This window comes from Mixophyes fleayi, chromosome 8 (assembly GCF_038048845.1).
Source record: "Mixophyes fleayi isolate aMixFle1 chromosome 8, aMixFle1.hap1, whole genome shotgun sequence".
Lineage (NCBI taxonomy): Eukaryota > Metazoa > Chordata > Amphibia > Anura > Limnodynastidae > Mixophyes > Mixophyes fleayi.
In genome coordinates, this window is record NC_134409.1 from 130745634 (window position 1) to 130765962 (window position 20329).

General features: G+C 40.5%; 1 protein-coding gene across 2 annotated transcripts in view; it reads left to right on the top strand.

The window, feature by feature from the left end:
• Positions 1-1263: 1263 nt before the first annotated feature.
• The window catches only part of LOC142099737 (G-protein coupled receptor 22-like), a 168700-nt gene continuing 149634 nt past the window's right edge, over positions 1264-20329 (top strand). For both annotated transcript variants that reach the window (XM_075183563.1, XM_075183564.1), the window contains exon 1: positions 1264-1616. The gene's annotated coding sequence lies outside the window, so the exon portion shown is untranslated. The remainder of the gene's footprint in view (positions 1617-20329) is intronic.

The following is a 20329-nucleotide window of genomic DNA, read 5'->3' on the forward strand; positions in this document are numbered from 1 at the left end:
ACATGGGCAGTATTAGAGAAGGGGAACATGTATGTGAGATAGACAGACATGGGCAGTATGATAGAAGAGGAACATGTATGTGAGATGGACAGACATGGACAGTATGAATGAGAAGAGGAACATTATGTGAGATGGACAGACATGGACAGTATGAATGAGAAGAGGAACATGTATGTGAGATGGACAGACATGGACAGTATGAGAGAAGGGGAACATGTATGTGAGATGGACAGACAAGGACAGTATGAATGTATGAGAGAAGGGGAACATGTATGTGAGATGGACAGACATGGACAGTATGAGAGAAGGGGAACATGTATATGAGATGGACAGAGACAGTATGTATGTATGTATGTATGTATGTATGTATGTATGTATGTATGTATGAGAGAAGAGGAACATGTATGTGAGATGGATAGTATGAATGTATGAAATAAAGGGAACATGTATGTGAGATGGACAGACAGGGACAGTATGAATGTATGTATGTGAGGAGAGGAACATGTATGTGAGATGGACAGACAAAGGCAGTATGAATATATGACAGAAGAGGAACATGTATGTGAGATGGACAGACATGGACAGTATGAATGAGAAGAGAAATATGTATGTGAGATGGACAGACAGGGACAGTATGAATGTATGAAATAAGGGGAACATGTATGTGAGATGGACAGACAGGGACAGTATGAATGTATGTATGTATGAGAGGAGAGTAACATGTATGTGAGATGGACAGACAAAGGCAGTATGAATATATGACAGAAGAGGAACATGTATGTGAGATGGACAGACATGGGCAGTATGAAAGAAGAGGAACATGTATTTGAGATGGACAGTATGAATGTATGAAATAAGGGGAACATGTATGTGAGATGGATAGACAGGGACAGTATGAATATATGAAATAAGGGGAACATGTGTGTGAGATGGACAGACAGGGACAGTATGAATGTATGAAATAAGGGGAACATGTGTGTGAGATGGACAGACAGAGGCAGTATGAATATATGAGAGAATAGGAACATGTATGTGAGATGGACAGATAGGAGCAGTATGAGAGAAGAGGAACATGTATGTGAGATGGACAGACATGGACAGTATGAATGTATGAGAGAAAGGGGATATTTATGATTGTGTGTCAGAGCAGAGTGTGTGTTTGGGGGGGGGTGATGCAGTCAGAGTAGTAAGTGGGGGGAGTTGAGAGAATAAACTGGATGGAATAGCAGAAAGGGAGGGCTGTAGTGGGAAGAACAGAGGGAAGGAGAGAGAGAGAGAGAGAGAAGGAGGGATTGAGAGGCTGCAGCACACACATACACACACACATACACACACACATACACACCTGCAGCACACAGGATCATCCTCATCCCAGGCAGCAGCTGGATCAGGAGCAGGGAGCTTGCACCTAATAGGAGAGGGATATTGGAAGCACTTAGCCACAAAATCACATCCAGACCTTGACGGAGGGGACCCCTTTATAACCGTCCTGCCTGTAGAGACCCCAGTACTGTAAACTCCCTCTGTCACTGGGGAGCAGCGGAGTGCCCCTGGGGGGGCAGTAAAGTTCCTGCACAGCACCCTGACAGGACAGTAGGGTGGGCTGCACCTATAGGGTAAGTCTCAGGTGTTTATTTCCTGGACATAAATAAGCTTCATTCATATATGATACTTGTTCATGACACTATTGGCAGCAGCACTGTCATGCTGACTGTTAACTCTTTACGGTGGTGGCTTTAACCCCTTCACTGCTAGATCGCTGGTGTCATTATATGTGTTCAGAAAGTGTGAATTGTTGCATTGCAGTACATTTGATCCCTATATGTCACTGAGTATTATCCTAAACTGACTGTCGTGCTTTAGTGTCTCTTTGGATCTGCAGTGCTGGGGGTCAGTTTTCTGTATGTGGTTATGTCCTCTTGATGCCTGTTTTCTTTCCCCTGCAGTTGATGACTGCAAGGGATTCAGCTGCACAATCACAGTCCAATGGATATTTCATTTATAAGGATCCCTATGTTATTAGTGATGAGGAATAGCTTTGGAAGGGTATGCAGGTGTGAAGAAATATTAATCCGCTTGGGCGATGATTGCTGGAAAATGTCCTGGGCTGAGAGGTTATTGCCACAAGTGATAACAGGAGGTAGTGTAGAGATAGCAGAATCAGCCCACGGAATAGAGGACTGGACCGACATGTACAAGTAGATGCAGCATAGAGCCAGGATGCTTAATCTCACTTCGGCTGCGTTACAGATTGTGACCAGGGCAGCCAAAATCTTGTTACACGTTTGTAGATCCTGTTGGTTAGTTCTCTGAAATGATTATTCATCAATAAATACACCAATATGTTTTGCATAATGCCAGAAATAGCATTGTCAACATTATCTGCGCTATCTAACATGTTTCTGTTTTACTGATTTTAGAATTTACAGGAATACTTGGATAATTGCAAGGAAAACACACTCAGTGTATCATCTGGGTGATTTATGCAATGGGGGCAAATAGCTTGAATCATGATGTACTAATCATTATTTTTGCGTGGTTTTAGAATCTCAACTTAAAATAATTCCAAATAAAATAGCCCCCACAATCTGCCTCAAACCTGACCTGTAGCATATCAGTTAGGATGAAAGGACTGTACAATGTATTATGGTTGACATTATCCACAGGTCTGGATAATGTCAGCAATGATCCAAATGTTGACTATCTATCTATCTATGTATCTATCTATCTATACGAGCTTAGTGTGTGTTGTATGGCAGGGCTAATAAATTATCATAATATTGTTGATTTGATTGCAAGTTTTACTTAAAGGTTAACCATTGCACAGTGTCCTTACACATCCATGTTTTTTGCTGTCCGTGTGAGGCACAGAGTATAAAAACAGCAGCCATGCAATAAACATTTTGTGCAGCGGGATTTAGAGGTCAGCGGCTAATGATTGTAGACTTGCATTTTCGCTCTAGTCAGTTACACTTCCGAAGTAGTAAACCAGAGAGCCGTAAAAGCTGGATTGTAAATGTTAATGATATTTTAATTGCATCTGAAATGCGGTATATTCCGAGATGTGACTCGTGGCTGAGTCTATAGTTTACGCACAGCAGGAGGGATAAATATTAAACTCATATCTGAATCTCCAAGGTTAAACCCGGGTCTCAGTTCTATTGTTATTAGTGAACATGTGTTTTGCTGTAAACAAAAGATTCATCATACAACATCCAGTTGTATCAGGGAAAGGTTTGTCTTGACAGTCAGGCAGGTGAGCTGAGTTAATGCCTGTGAATTTGTTATAAGGTTGTTTTCTGCACTAGATGTGTATTTGCCCTTTGTACTTGGAGCGGTACTTGTTTCTGGGATGTCGAAACCTAAGGTCTTAACGCAGTCAGACTGACTTAAGCTTCTTCCAAAATGAACAGGTGGAATAAAAAGTATTCATTTATGATTATTCAGAAGACCTATCATCATCATCATCATCAACAACATTTATTTATATAGCGCCAACACATTTCGTAGCGACCTATAAGATATAAATCAAAGGGGGGTATTCAATTAGCCGTGAGGTGTCGCCGTTTGTCGGACTGTGCGCGTTGCCGGCCAATACTGTACGGAATTTCCGCTTATTTCCTTCTCTACGGGACGGGAGGGAAAAAGATTTGACAAAAACAATCTGACATGTCACTGCTGGTTGGAAGATAGCTGCATAGGTGGTCTGTGTGGTTCTCTGTGCTGTCAAAATTCAATGCTGTGATGGAAAGCTCATTTGTGTCTGAATACACTAAGGGGTATATTTAACAAACTGTGATGGTGCACTAACGTGCACTTAACATAGAATCCATGCCCCGATCTGTCCCCCGCATATTTATTAAAGATGCATCGCAGCAGATATCGTGGATATCTGCTGCTTTGCATTCTGCTTCGTTTTGGGGAGTAGTCACCATTCGATAGTATGGTGACTGCTCCCTCTTGCAATCTAACAAGTTCCGAAAAATAGATTTTTTCGGGAACTTGTCTTGATAATGTACGCCAGCTGAAGCTGGCGTACATTATCATTAATGAAAAGTTTCAGTGCTGTCAGCTCTGCTCCGACGAGCAGAGCTGGACAGCGCATGTGTGGAGGGATCACATGTTCCCTCCCTTTCATTCACACTCTCTCTCTGCAAACTATAATTGCCGATAGAGAACAGAGATGTTTGCGCGCATGCCCGAGGGTTTCACTCGGCGCATGCGCACTGGAGTAAGAACAGGACCCCCGTTGACCACATACTGCTTCGGGAAGGAAGCAGCTGTGGTAAGTATGATTTCTACTTCACAGGAACAGCAGTTTTTCGGAACTGCTGTTCCTGTGTTGCTTTTTTAATAAATATGAGAAATAGTTCAATCCAGATCAATGCGATAAGGATTTAAAACTATTTTTCATATTTTGCGAGTGATGATAAATGTGCCCCTATAACTGCAAATGGTTCATTTTTATCAGTCTTCTTTTTACTGCATTTTACTGGTGGTATAGTATCTATGCTCTGCTTTCAATATATGCACATTTACATTTATTTTTTTCCAATGATCATCCTGCATTCTAAAAATACAGAGAAAATCATAGTATGCGCTAAAGACGGTGCACGTTCCTAACCACAGCTGTGTTGCTTTCTAGCTTCGTACAATATGGGCTAGAATCACAGAATGTAGCATGAAGATGAGTAATTAGTACCGTGCACAATTGGTCCATGGTACATAGTACAACTCGTGGAGCATTCTAGTTATTATAGAAAAGATTATTTTCTGCACATCATTTTTAATGGATGCAGGATGCTAGTTATAGACATGACCTTGGGATATAGTAGTCAGTGGAAATGATAATAGTTATAAGACCGGTCTCCAACGAAAGGTTTTAATTAAAGATTCTTTCTGGTTACTGTTGAAGAAACACAGCCCATGAGGATATATTCTCTGATAAACATTCTGGAATGGAAGTTTGTTGTTTCGATGGGATGTACAATTCCTATCTGGAGTATAAATATAACCTAGTAGTCCTTGCCATTGCTATGGGCATACTTGCTAACTTTTTAATGTTCCCTTCCGGGAGATCCTGGAGGGGAGGTGGGGTGTGAGGGCAGAGGGGGTTGGTGTGGCGAATTGCATCATTTTGGCCCTGATGTGAAAGTGTCATTTTGCTTTTGGAGGCAGCACGAAAATGACACAATTCATGGAGGTTCCCGTCCTGCCCAATTCACTAGGAAGTGGGTAGATGAGGGAGAATTGTCTGCTCTCTCTGGGGTCCGGGAGACCTACCAAGAATTCGGGAGTCTCCTGAAAATCCCGGGAGATTGGGCAAGTATGGCTATGGGGCCCCTCAGCTTATGGGGCCCAAGATCTATAGGAAAACTATAGATAAGGTTGACACTACCCCTAGGCGAACCTGGGTGGTTGCCTAGTGTAGGAGGCACCTACATCACTGAATATATATTTGGTCACGTTTTTGGGATAATATATGTTTGGAGGTATGTGGGGGTGTGGCACTGGGCTATGATGTCAGAATCCAGCGTCACACTCCAGAGACTAGAAGAAGCCACCGGCCCCCACCTCACATTGGGTAAGAAGCAGGGGCAGGGATGTGGGGTGGAGTTTTTTGGCAGGTTGGCGTCTGACCTAGGGTGCCCACAACCAAGGCATCAACCATGCTCACTTGCTCACTTATTCTGATGGCAACTGGATTCAGTACCTACTGAGATTGAAAGGAATATGTATATACTTGTCTGAATCAGCTGATGTTAGGATTTAAACCAGCAAGCTTCTCAGTGTCATTATTCTATGACCAGTACCCTCAACCAATGGGATGAAGCAATGAAGCAGATCTTCATGGGCGTGTCTTCATCTATAGAGAAGAGCATGGGAGGGGTCCCATGAAAAGTTTCCAGTAGAACCCATAATACTGGTATTGTAAGTCATACATGTCTCTTGCAGTGCCCAGTCAAGGAAGATTGGAGCTATTGTGGAAGCTGTAATGTCTTTAACACTCTCTGCCGTCCTAACAATATACATGAAAATGAAATAATCATAATTACATTATAATATACTGTATAATTTCTTTGACTGCAATATCCTTTGATATGTAGGGTTGCACTCCTGTCATATTTACAACAATGCCTACAGCAAAAAATCTTTTGTACAGTCATTTTTCTTGAGTTGAGAGCTCCCTCAAGATACCGTAGCTTAGTAAGTACTGGTGGGGAAAGCAGAAAGTAACTAAATTGTGGGGAAATAGAAGAGGGAGCAGAGTTTTGTAAGTAGTGGAATAGTGTCATTTAATTTTATTATGTTAATTGTAAATTGCCGCGTGTTGTATAAACAGTGACCGTGACAAATCAGTGCTTATATGTAAATATAGTTCAATGTGTCAACCGTACATCCATTTATTTCTAAAGGGAAATATATCAGTGATAAGCTATGAGGCGAGATGAGTACCTCATCTAAGCTGACATCCTGCAGTTGAGGTGTCTTTCATTTGTTTTCATTCAAAACATAAGAAAAAAACTGATATTCCTCCCCCAAGTTGCTCCCACGCCACAATCCTGCTTACTCTGTCCATTACCTGCCATCGCTGGAGAAGGCTGGTACAGTGAGCGGGAGGGCAAGCTGTTGCAAGGGCACAACCTGTCAGATATAGACTTTGAAAAGAAAAGCATAAATAATATTAATTAGGGTGGCAAAGTTGGGCTGTCCCCCACACACCTGGACCTGGAATGGATTTGCTTATATAGTTACATGGATAATAAAGTTAGAAAGAAAACGTAGGTCTATCAAGGTCAACCATCTCCAAATCCTGTCTTGACCCAGAAATAGCATGATTCAGTCAAATACTGCATGCATTCTATTCTAGAATTCTATTCAAAACATTCTATTCTAGAATTCAATTCAAAACATTCTATTCTAGAATTCTATTCAAACATTCTATTCTAGAATTCAATTCAAAACATTCTATTCTAGAATTCTATTCAAACATTCTAGTCTAGATTTCAATTAAAAACATTCTATTATAGAATTCTATTCAGACATTCTGTTATAGAATTCCAAACCGATTCCAAGCTTGCATATTAGAATTTTAAAGGGTACATTAAAAATAAAATATTTATTTTAATTTTCTCATGGAAATGAGGATCCTCAGGATTTGGCCACATCTGAATCTTACAAAAAAAAAAACACAGGTGGTCTTAGGAATCGGCTCTGGAAGTTAATTGAAGGAGACTGAAGATTGTCTGATGAGTTTAGGTCATATCACCTACAAGGATTTAGGGTTCAGTGGGAACGTTCTGCTACCTGTCTATGAATCCTTATAAGACATTTGATTCTTTCTCACTATTTATTTGCTTGTGAATTTTTGCAACTTTTATTATGTGTTTGCAAAATCTCGTGATCTTTATATTTCTCTATTTATTTATTTTGTATCCCTTAAAAGCAATAATCTTAGGATTTAGCTAAATTCCAAACGGATTTGTGAATCTTCCTAACATAACTCTGTAACCACTGCCCCCTACTTGGTTATAGCGGGCATGGGCCTTAAACCTATACATTATACAGGGCATAGGAATGGCGGCCAGGTGCTGGTAAGCGCCACACACCTGGAGCTTGGCAGTCACTGGCAGCCCTAATCTCCAGAGACACGGTTAGAAACCATTATGAACGTTCCTGACCGCAAATTGTTTCTGGTTCTGCCGCTTTTTGTATCCACCCAGCGGTCACATTGCACCAGAGAGATCTACAGGGTTTGGAGAACTTCCAAATTAGTGTATAAAAAAATTAAAACTTAACTGTTAACTACATGGGCACTGGCTGCCAGGGCATGCTGACACTTGTAGTTCCACAGGCTCCAGCATGCTCTGGCAACCATGGTCATGCTGGTACTATCCAGCACGGTGCTGGTTAATTATTTTAGAGGGGGTGCATACATTTTTATTTATTTATTATACACAGTAAAGATTCATGATGGGGATGATCATCACCCACATCTACCATGACAGCAGCAATGCTCCCAACAGACTACATCTCCAGGGGGCATGCTATGCTTATGTGTGGCACTTACCAGCCCACGATCCACCTTTCCAGGCGTAGAGGGCGGCAAGTTAAAGTTATGTTTCACTCTAAAAATCACTTAGTTTTACTGCACATGAAAGGCAGAATTTTGCATCCTTCACTTGGACTTACATCTAACTATAAATCAGGCCCTTAATGTAATCATAGATTTTAAGTTGCTTCTGCAGAAACTACTCCTCACCTGCTGTCTAGTTGGATATGTGACCTTAAATTTTTGTAGAGGAGCATTGACATCACATCGTTCGCACATCAGATTGACAGGGGTCTCACATCACTACTCTGTGATGCTGGAGGACCCTGCTCGTCCCACTATTTAACTCTCAGTCTGTGGCTTCCTGCTGCCTCCATTCCCCTACTCACATCATGTCACTGCCCCTGTCACATGCAGCCCTGTCCTCACTAACACATCACTCATCTCCTGATATAATCTGTGCTGCTGGGGGACCCTGCTCGTCCCACTATATAACTCTCAGCTGGGGGACCCTGCTCGTCCCACTATATAACTCTCAGTCTGTGACTTTCTGCTGCCTCCATTCCCCTCCTCACATCATGTCACTGCCCCTGTCACATGCAGCTCTGTCCTCACTAACCTAATCACACGAGTGGACAGGTCATTGCCTCCAATAAGGTCAGCACACTCATCCTGAAATAATCTGTGTTGCTGTGGGCATTCTAATGATCAGATTGTCTATAGATTGTTCTATCCCCACCCACTTCAGTACTGTGAACATAACAGAAGAGCAATAGATGAGGAGTAAATATATAAAGGTTCCCCAGAATCCAAAGCACTTTTAAAAACGAGTTTGAATCTTAACGGTGCACACACATGAAATTCCCTGACTTTTTTTCCAGGTTTTACATGCAGGAGGGAATAACAGGAGCAATTTCTTCCAGCGGCTGAGTTAGTTTCTATTGCAGCTACCAGTCAGTTCATCTAAACTAACGCCACCATCTATTACAAATTTACCACTTTCAATAAATGCATTATTGTTTCTGATGTCGGCGTTTATAATGTGTGTTAATTTGTGCTTCAAAGCTTTGCCGGGGAACAGCTAAGCTGGTGGATACAGTTGCAGTAATATTCTGCTTTTAGGAGATCAACAGAACAAGTGTTCTGTAGCTGAGCATCCTGACGTCGCTTGAGTGCTTTCAAATGTTCAAACATTCAATCAAACATTTTTTCAGCAGTCCTCCTCCATGTGTTGACATTTGAATGAAGCAGAACAATTTACATTATAACCGCCGCCAATACCTGAATTTATATTCCCCGGACACTATGTGCAGTTGGGTCTATGCACATTGTATGCACTGAATGGACACGATGATTACAAATTTCATATATTTACTTTTAAAAAAACCTTTATGTTTGCAGGATACTGGAAAAAAAAAACCATCATTAAGAATGATATATAACATTTATAAGTGCCTCGTGCCTCAGTGGTATTGCTAGTTTCCAGTGAATTGATTGGCTCCATGACTCGTTATCCATCCTACCAATGACTGCCTAGGTAGCCATTTGTCAATTATTTCCGCCCACTGATTTTAAATGGCTGAGAAGGGGGTGTGAACCGGAAACGTCAATCATTATTGGTTCTCTCACTCACACACCCCTCCGGAGCGTCACACAGCCACACAGTGCTCTGGAAAAATGGTTTAAATGCCCAAAGGGCCATTTACTTTTCTTCTCTGTATCTGGTAGCACTACTTTAAGTAAGTAGTTACTGAATTTTTATTATTATTGAATTTGCTGTTTATTTAATACATTATTTTAAATCTGATTTTATATATATATATATATATATATATATATATATATATATATATATTTATTTATATATGTTTATTTTTGGGTACATAGCTGGAAAAGATAGTGTATCCCTTACATACTATTTTGTTTCAGCAGCCTAATACATAAAATATTCTTCTACCCTACCGTTTCCAACAACCTGAATACATTAGGAATTATATCCCAAAGGGACGTATGCTTAGAATGCAAAGGGTTTCTAACGATCCAATACAAGCATAGTCTGGATGAATTGCAACAGTGTTTTATATAGGTGGTTACCCTATAAAATTGTTATAAAACATGTGTATTGAGATTGATCGTATGGACCAGAATGGGTTAAATGTTCTGGTGTTACAACCATCTTTACAAATATTTCTATATATGCATCTGACATTTAAATATAGTAGGGCTGCAAGAGTTAGTTAAAAAGTTCTCTCAAGTCAGAATGAAATTATTTCTATCATGCAAAATATTATTATTAATTATGTGTAACCTATAAAATTATTTAACAATCCCCTCACTGGTAAACGTATTAAAATTCCGAACTTAATCAATTGTCGTACGTTTTGTTGTCTATCTTCCGTTATGTCCCTGTTGAGCATTTAATGTTGAATGTACAGTTAGGGTTTTTTTTTTTGTGATCGAATAAGTGACCATTGTTCAAACATCAAAACACAACCTAGCACTGTTGTTACTGAGCGTTTTAAAGTGTGTCAACACTCCGTCTCCGTATTGTAGGCACTGACAGTAATTACGCTTACACACGGAGAGATTTGTACAAGAGTTTGATGTGTAAAGAGATTAAATGGAGCTAGGTGCACATAAAAAGTATGGTTTTATAAAGATGTCAATGAGACAGTTTTATAAAGATGTCAATGAGACAGTTTTATAAAGATGTCAATGAGACAGTTTTTCTTTTAAAAAACACCTTTTTCCCTCTCTGTGTTTTATTAAAATATATTGAAGATTTGACTGATTAGGTACGGACATAAGACGGGTGATATTTAATGTATACATTGCCGTGTTTGTCGATTTTATTGCTTGACAATGGCGTATACCATAAAAACCGGTTGCCTTCTTGGAAACTTTTAATATAGAACAAATAAACTAGGAATTTGAAATTGATTTTTTTTCCCACTAAGTTTGTTATTTGGTTCCTGGGTTTAGAAACTCTCAAATAGATTTTATATCACTGTTTGGAAATCGACTTACAACAGAACACAATCAGGAGTCCTGAGAGCTCCTGTGGCTAATTGATATATTGTAACACGTAGCAACAGATCGGCTTTCAATACTCGGAGCTTCCTGGACAGCTGAAAGCTGACGTCTGATTGGTTGCCATTGGTTACACCAAAACATTGCGCTTTGTACATTATGTGCATTAACCCTTTCAACCAGTAATGAAACCAAATGTATTGGTCCAGTGCAAGTTAGACTAATGTAGTGATAAAAACTACTGAGGAGGAAAGGAATCTAGGAGTCACTATTTCAGGTGACATAAAGGCAGGTAAGTAATGTAACACAGCAATGAGGAAGTCAAGTCAGATGCTTGGTTGAATAGGGACAGGAATTAGTAGCAGAAAGAAAGAAGTAATAATACCACTGTATAGGTCATTGGTACGGCCTCATCTACAATACTGTGTACAGTTCTGGAGGCCGTATCTCCAGAAGGATATAAATACATTACAGACTGTACAAAGAAGGACAACTATAATGGTGCATGGCCTACAGCACAAAACTTACCTGGAAAGACTAAAAGATCTTAATATGTATAGTTTGGAGCAGAGAAGGGAAAGAGGGGACATGATAGAACCTTTCATATATATCAAGGGTTATAACAAGGTGCAGGAGGGAAACATTCTACAAAGGAAGAGAAGTATTAGAACACGAGGACATGTACTGACACTGGGGGGAGTAGGTTCAGAGGAAATTACTTCACAGAAAGGGTAGTGGATAAGTGGAATAGCCTCCCATCAGAGATGGTAGAGGATAATACAGTAGAGCAATTTAAACATGCTTTGGATGGACATAAGGATATCTTTACATAGAACTAAGGAACATATAGGGTTTGAGGTTACTATAGGTTAACAAATGGTCAGACTAGATTTGCAAAGTGGTTGTTATCTGCTGTCAAATGTATCTATGTTTCTATAGGCAACCTGATAAACTTCAGAGGACACCCTCTTACCTTCAAATGGACCCCTCATCACCCTTAATGTTAATTAACCAGCTGGGGGCCGCAGGTGAAGGCTCGGAGAACAATGATTCAGGACCTGGAGGTATAGAAAGCTCCATCCTCAGTGATGCTGCCACTTGTCATCTAGTATATTGAAAATACAGAGATTCCATCATTTAGCCTGGAGGAAGCCATATTGTTACTCGACAGAGACGGAACCACTGTACTGACCTAATCACTTTACACAACACAAGCAACGGTATGGAAACCCTTGTTCACTGCATTTGTACCTCCTAATGGTACATGCTAATAAATATATGAGACTGACATTAATGTCTAAAGACACTTTTGTCTTAGATATACTTTAAGGGCTATACCTTTAGATGACTTGAATTTAATGACTTTTATGTTGCACTCTTGAGAATTTCATAGAACCAAGACCTAAGAGTACCCTCTGAATCAGTGCAGCTAGAATGCATTGAACTCCAATACAACACCTCTCTGACAGGCAAAGGGCTTTTAACCATAGTCACATTTATCATTATGTAATTTAGATGCATAATTTATACGTGTATGCATGTATATATAATTTATACCATGTTCACTTGCTTGTCAGTTTAAAGCCTAAAAGCGTCATTTTAAAATGTGCATAACATAATTACTGAGTGCTCAATTGCCGCTGTTTGTGTCCACTCGGATTATACCATCATGACCCTAACAAGCTAAGAGGACTGCAGAGATTCCACAGCCCTGGAGATCCGCCATCGCCACACTAACAGAGTTTCTATGGCAGCGATTTCACAATAATAAGGAACCATTTGTACTTATATCTAAATGATGTCCATTAAATTTGCATCTGCATTCCCCAGATACAATATTTTTGAAATAATTGTTATAAACCTTGGCTAAACAACAATATCTAAAAGGACACTAACCTCAACATCTTCTTTCTTTCACTTCTCTGGGAGAGAATGCGTTTGTTTTTACATAAAGCGGGCAGCCGTGAGTGATAATCGGAGGTCCCTTCTGCTTCCCCCATTCTCTTCCCCTCTAAACAAATATCTGAAAAGAAAGTAAAGTAATTCAACCTGTAGTTGGGAAAGGGAGTAGTGCAGATTAAAGTGTTTGTGAGAATGAGTTGTCTGACAAGATAACAAGAGCAATAATGGTGCTTCCAGTGGGATACTTGTATCAGTCACAGAGTGTTCTGCAAATTCCGCTCAACTCTATTACATATGTAAAATGTAACTTTTCTTTTATAGACTGTTTAAGAAAAGGGTTATACTTCAAAACAGGAATATGAGGAATTGGTCATTTATAAATATTGTTATACTAAAAATGGATATTAAGAGAGCAGAGTGTACTAGCGACCATAGCAGTAAAGGGAGTCTATGATTACTGACTATTGAGACCCTGTTAACAAATCCTCTTGATTAGCAATGTATTGTATTGATTGAGTACTGAAACGGCAGTGTCCTCTATGTTGAATCCAGCAGGGACAAGGACAGGATTTTGATGGGAGGGAATTCCCACTTGTCCTTTAACTAAAATATTTATATTCTGTGTAGAATATATACGTACTCTCATCTGGTGTGGCAACTTAAATGAGGTCCTACTCAACCCTTTCACAATTCAACATAAACATTTCTACATGAGGGAAATACCACTAAACTTGTACAATTGTATCAAGAAAATTGATGATGTCCTTTATTTTGCCGCTGCCACCACCAAAACTTTCTCACCGATACTACTGCCTCAATTAAGGTGCACCCCTGAATCATATCATTAAATGTTGTATATACATCCTGCCCTGATATATTCTATAAATTACAGTTTCCGGCTAAAAGTCGCCAGCGCAAGTGATTTTTCAGAGCTAGAAGTGTCAGTGCCACTTTGATTTATATTTTAAACAGTAAGTATGGTCTAGGGCAGGGTTGGCTAACCTGTGACACTCCAGGTGTTGCGAAACTACAAGTCCCAGCATGCTTTGCCAATATATAGCAGCTTATTCCTGGAAGGGTATGCTGGGACTTGTAGTTTCACAACACCTGGAGTGTCACAGTTTAGCCAACACTGATCTAGGGAGAGGATTGGGGGCACCTGTAATTCTCCCATGTGCTTGCTTATGTTTAGGGCAACAAATCTTAAGCATGTCTCTGTGTGAGTAGCGTGTGGATTGTAGAATTACCAGCCAGATGGCGTACAGTGTAGACTGTGCTGGCAGGATGAATTTCTACACAATGTCCACTACAGAAAAGATTGCATTTACTCTCTGAACCCACTAACCCCCCCATCTTCCTAAAGACACACAGTACACAATCATTTGTTTGGCTACACATATCTGTTAAAGAGGTGCAGCAGTTTCCTGCCACTAATGCATATGATAAGAGTATTTTTTGTTTTCCATTGAGCTGATACAAGAAGCGTCTTGTTGAGATCCAGCCCTGTGATTCCTGCTGTATTTTGTCTGCAGGCCGAGCGGTTAAACGTAATTGATGGATTTTCAGATGATCAATGCTTTATCTGCTCCCTTGCTTGGTTTTGCATTCTGCTCTGTGGATTTTGAAGCCAATCCAAATTATCTTGACATGCAGCACTGCTGGTGATTTTGCAAACCGTGTGGGAAGCAGCTTAACCCCATCAGTAGCTGCTAGATCTCCCCATCTTTTTCTGCCATCCTCTGTAATGTTTACCGTCTTACCTCTGCATTTGGATCTTATAGAGCAGAGATAGACAACGTACCGGTTGTTTTGGTACTACAAGTCCCAGCATTCCTTGACCTATTCTGCGAAGATCATAAGGACTTAACTTAGAATTATTTGAGTTGTGTCTTGTGAGAAGATTCTGTGATGGGCTACAAGGGGAGGGTCTGAGTTCTTGGCTCGTGCTGGGTGTATGGTGACAATTAGTTGTCTAACCTGAGGTAAATTTGATGAAAGAAAAGAGGAGCGAAGCAGAGAAGGTGTAAGTATTGTTTGAACACAAGTGTGAAATATAGTTAGTTATGTCTTGTGAGAAGATTCTGTGATGGGCTACAAGGGGAGGGTCTGAGTTCTTGGCTCGTGCTGGGAGTTTGGTGACAATTTAATTGTCTGGCCTGAGGTAAATTTGATGAAACAGGAGAGAAGCGAAGCAGAGAGGGTGTAAGTATTGCTTAAGCACAAGGGTGAAATATAGTTATATTTTTCATGCTCTGCCATGGACCAAGACAACATTGCCAGATAATAAGAATAATGTGGAGAAACATGAGATACAAGGAGGTACATTATTTCTCCATAGAGGTTTCAACTGGAAACAAAACAATATACTTGTATGATGTGATATAGGTATATATATATATATATATATATATATATATATATGTATACACATACATATATAGGTTTGTTAAATCTTCACTGCCAGTTACGTACTCCAATATGGAGTAGTTTTGAAGCAAGTCATATGATACCAGTGACATCACTACTCTCCAACTATAAGTGATGACATCATCATTTATTTATATAGCGCCACTGATTCCATAGCGCTGTACAGAGAACTCAGTCACATCAGTCCCTGCCCCATTGGAGCTTACAGTCTAAATTCCCTAACATACCCACAGACAGACAGAGAGAGAGAGAGACTAGGGTCAATTTTGATAGCAGCCAATTAATCTACTAGTATGTTTTTGGAGTGTGGGAGGAAACCGGAGCACACGGAGGAAACCCACGCAAACACGGAGAGAACATACAAACTCCACAGAGATGAGGCCACTACTCATCAAATATAAAATATTCTTTTCCATGTTATTTTATATATGATCATGTCACTTGGGTACTATAATGTTATCTTTTATGACTAGTGATGTCTGAGAGTATTAAATACTGGGATATCTCTCACAGCTGTTTGCATATGTATTCACACCACTCATGTATTCCGAAAATATATATATATAGCATTGCACTACGTGACATTTGGAGCTAAAGTTTCTTCCTGTTTGGTTTTCACACGCACCATACGGATTTGGGACGTCCTGTCTGGTTTCCAGAACAGTGTTTCGGTTTTGGCAGTCCTGAAAAATGAACACTATTATGTGATGTGGTCTTGAATTAAAGTGAAATCGTTGCCTGCAAATGAGGAAAAAAATAAAATCTTATCTTGCACTGCCTGAATCTAATTAACTATTAGTAATCAAGATTAGCATGTGGTTTCAGAGATAACGATGTGGGAAAAACAGAGTAAATAAATTGGATATTGTTGCTGTTCCCTCTGTAATTGAATAGAAACATAATTGGGTGCAGTAGAGTAAAATAAATTGCGCCTTGCACTATCCTTAGCTCTCACTTTCACTGTTTTCACCTTTTCCATTTTCACAAGAACAGAATATGGACTCTCTCAGCTAATGATAAAGGTTTTATACTTGCCATTACATCAAACCCAAAAGAACGTGTCTAAGGGCTAGACTTATCAAACATTCTAAAATAGAAAAGTGAGGGTGTTGCCCATAGCAACCAATCAGATTCTAGCTATCATTTTCTAGAATGTAGTGGATAAGTGACAGCTAGAATCTGAATGGTTGCTATGGGCAACACCTCCACCTTTTCTTTTCACAAGGTTTGGTAAAAGTAACCCTAAATCAAGAGCAGAGGTGCTTAAACTCAGTCCTAAGGACCTACCACTAGTTCATGTTTTCAGGGTCAGTAATTATCCCACCTGTTTCTACAGACAGAAATCCTGCAAGCATGACCTGTCGATAGCTCTTGAGGACTGGGTTGTAGCATTCTTCTCTGTGGGCATGTATATAAAAAGATCCTTTCACCTTTGTGTATAGCACTGTATGTACTAAACTGTCCTCCTATTCCATCGTCACATACTAGAGAGTATGACATATTTACCCATGCGGTAAGTAAATGACATGACTTCCGGACCACAAACTATGTAATGTTTGCTTAGGGCTGGTGCAAGTCTTGTGTGGCAACCCTGCCCCCTGAATCTGAAGTGGCACCTCCCTCAGTCGGGCATTGAGCCCCCAACCCACTTAGCTTCACACAGTTCCTCTGCCTGAGGCAGGGTCACTGTGATCGGCAGTAGGCAGTTTCATGGTACTGACTACCCCGACAGAGAAGACAACGACATGAGGAGTCCGATTCAATAGTACACCGACCTGCCAAAAAAAACTACTTACCGGAATGCAGATTACTTCATATTAACCCTAACTCCTAACCCTAATACCCCTAACCCCTAAAATAGTACTTACATGACATAAATGACAGGCGGGTCCTTCCATCGCCGCTTTAAGCCAAGTCGCTGTTGTTGATGACATCATTTTCTACAGTCGGCAACAGAGCGAGGTGAGAATATGAAGTAATCTGCATTCAGCTAAGTAGTTTTTTTGGGCAGGTCAGTCTACTATTGGATCGGACTCATTGTCTTTTCTGTCGGGGTAGTCAGTAGTACCATTAATAGGTACTACACCCACTGTGATGTAGGAAGGAAGACGGGAGATACAGAGTGATCTGTTTATAGTATATAAGTAAAGTTGTTGTATAAACAGTTATAATATTTCGGAAGTGTTTACAATGAGTGGTGTGTTTTACAGGGCAGTGACCTGTAGGCTAACTCCAGGGCAGGATATACACCTTTTATGCCTAGTTTTTGTTTGCTAAATACATGTCAGATGTGTGTAATGTGTGGAGAACATAAAGGTAGAAGAACTCTTCTTCCTGTGGATAATGTGAGGCTAGCCGGATATTTGGGACTGCCACCCCATATAGACAGCACAATTTTCATAAGTCTGCTCTACGCCTTCTGTAGTAGCTGTTCATTGATACATATAAAATTGATTTTTTTAATTCTAAGCAGAAATGGCTTAGCAGCAGGGCCAGTGCAGGCCCCTGGGGACCTCCTTCCTACCCTCGGAGGTGGCGTCCCCACCTCGGGCATCGTGCCATCGTCCCCCGCATTCTCTGCTCCTCAGAATGGGAGCGTGGCTCTTCAGTATGACATCATCACCAAGCGCCACAATCTCAGCACAGACATGGCGTAGCAGCCGCCATCAGCTTCTCCTCTATGTCAGCAGCCGGCACTTCATTTAGGGGAGCATTAAGAACACTGGATGAGTGACATTATGTCACTATTTCAGTGTTTTCGGTGCCCCTTAAACATTGGCGCACTTAGCAACTGCCTAGTTTTGCCTAATGGTTGTGCCGGCTCTGCTATGCAGATAAGGGACATTAAGGCTGTCCATCAAAATCCAGCAACCCTGCAGTGTTACAGCCTGAGGGTTTGGGTAGCTATTATGGAGCATTGACAAGTGGCTATCCTTTGAGAACCGAGATAGCAGATTTCTTTCCTTGTATCCCTCTCTGGGACACATTACTATTTTGGCCAATATATTTAGCACCTGAATCTTGTTGTTGGAAACAGATCAGCAGTTGTTGGGGAAGAGAGAACGTGTTCCCTCTAATCAGTGAATGGCAAATACTCCACAGCTCCGTTTATGTTGTGGAAGCTAATTGGGATTGCAGTGTAATTAGCGGTTTTACATGACAAACACTTTCCTTTCCCTCCCCACTCTCAGGAGCAATCGTACACTCCGGTGCTGTAGCGTAATCTCATCGCTTGTCCTGAAACAAGCACTGTCAGTCGTGCCTCAATATGGACATCAAGGTCTGTCTGTTGGGTATTCATTGACACTAATTGGACACGTGACATTTTGGCAAGTAATCAGGCTGGAAGCTACTGAACCTAGGGGCACGACAATATATGTAATTGATTTGACACCTGGCAATGTCAAAGTTGTAATACAGTGTTACACAACATTAAGAAGTGAATGACAAAGGTATACGGTATATTACAAATTACGGAGCAGTATAACTTCAGCAATGTCCTTCACCATAATAGGAGGCTGTCAAGTCTTCGTTTGTTGTGTCTGATGTTCTTTCAAGGACATTTCGTCTTCTTGAAGGTCACACTGACAAATTTTACAGTTTATCGTACCAAGGTAAATATCAGGTTAAACGGAAAGGGCAACTCTGTTAGATATTGTGCAAATGTATTTGTAGTATATAATAAAATATTGAAGCAATCTCTAATTGGTAAGTTGGTTTATATGAGCTCTCTGCTCCTTTCCGACCGTTGCTAAGCTGAAAAACCATAATTACAAGCCAGGCATGTGTTCACAATCATGGGTATTGTTGATTGTTAAACAGAGCCTTTTACACATTTACTCTAAAATTTAAGTATATCACGAATTGGTCCCCTGGATATATTCTGGGGTATCAAGATTTTTTTCTTAAAGAAATCTAATGACTTGTAGACATTTTCAACCTAGAAATGAATTTAAATGATTGGCTTGTATACACCTTTCTGTATTTCTTAAATACATTGCTTTATCTTTCTATCACCTTATTGTGATTTTTAGGCAAGTCTGCATCACATGGCATATATTAGTTTTTAATCAATTGGACCCTAGTGAGCTGTGGGCCCCCGGGTCCCTCCTCCCCTCTCCACAGCTCGTTAGTGTCGCCTCTGGTATTGCGCACAGATTTTCTGGACCACATTTTTACTTTAGTTTGATGGATCCAATCTCGTGCACTGATCGGTTGATTTGGTTGAAAGGATCAAATTTGCCAAACACAATTGTACAATCAACTAGAGCCCCCAAACCCCAAAGTGAAATCTGGCCCCATCTCCATTTTTTAACACCTGACTGAAAACACAATCTCTCCCTTCCAGCTATATTGTACTACTGAAATCATCTATTGGATACAGGGAAACACACTCTATCACCCTAAGCCACGGCTTATACATCATCATCATCATCTATTTATATAGCGCCACTAATTCCGCTGCGCTGTACAGAGAACTCATTCACATCAGTCCCTGATTCTAAATTCTCTAACACACACACACACACACACACACACACACAGACAGATAGACGAGAGTCAATTTTGATAGCAGCCAATTAACCTACTAGTATGTTTTTTGGAGTCTGGGAGGAAACCCATGCAAACACGGGGAGAACATTCAAACTCCACACAGAAAAGGCAGTGGTCGGGAATTGAACTCATGACCCCAGTGCTGTAAGGCAGAAATGCTAACCCATGCTCCCCAATACAGTAGCCCTGCCCCATCTACAAGCCCCACCCTTTATAGAGCATTATGCAGCCTTGCTGGCACAGTCACAGAGCAGACCCCCCCCCCTCCTTCAGATAATATTGGGCCTGATTCATCAAGGTACGCAAACTCATGTTTCATACTTTGAGTGATGCAAACCCTTATATTGCATTGGAGTTTGAGAT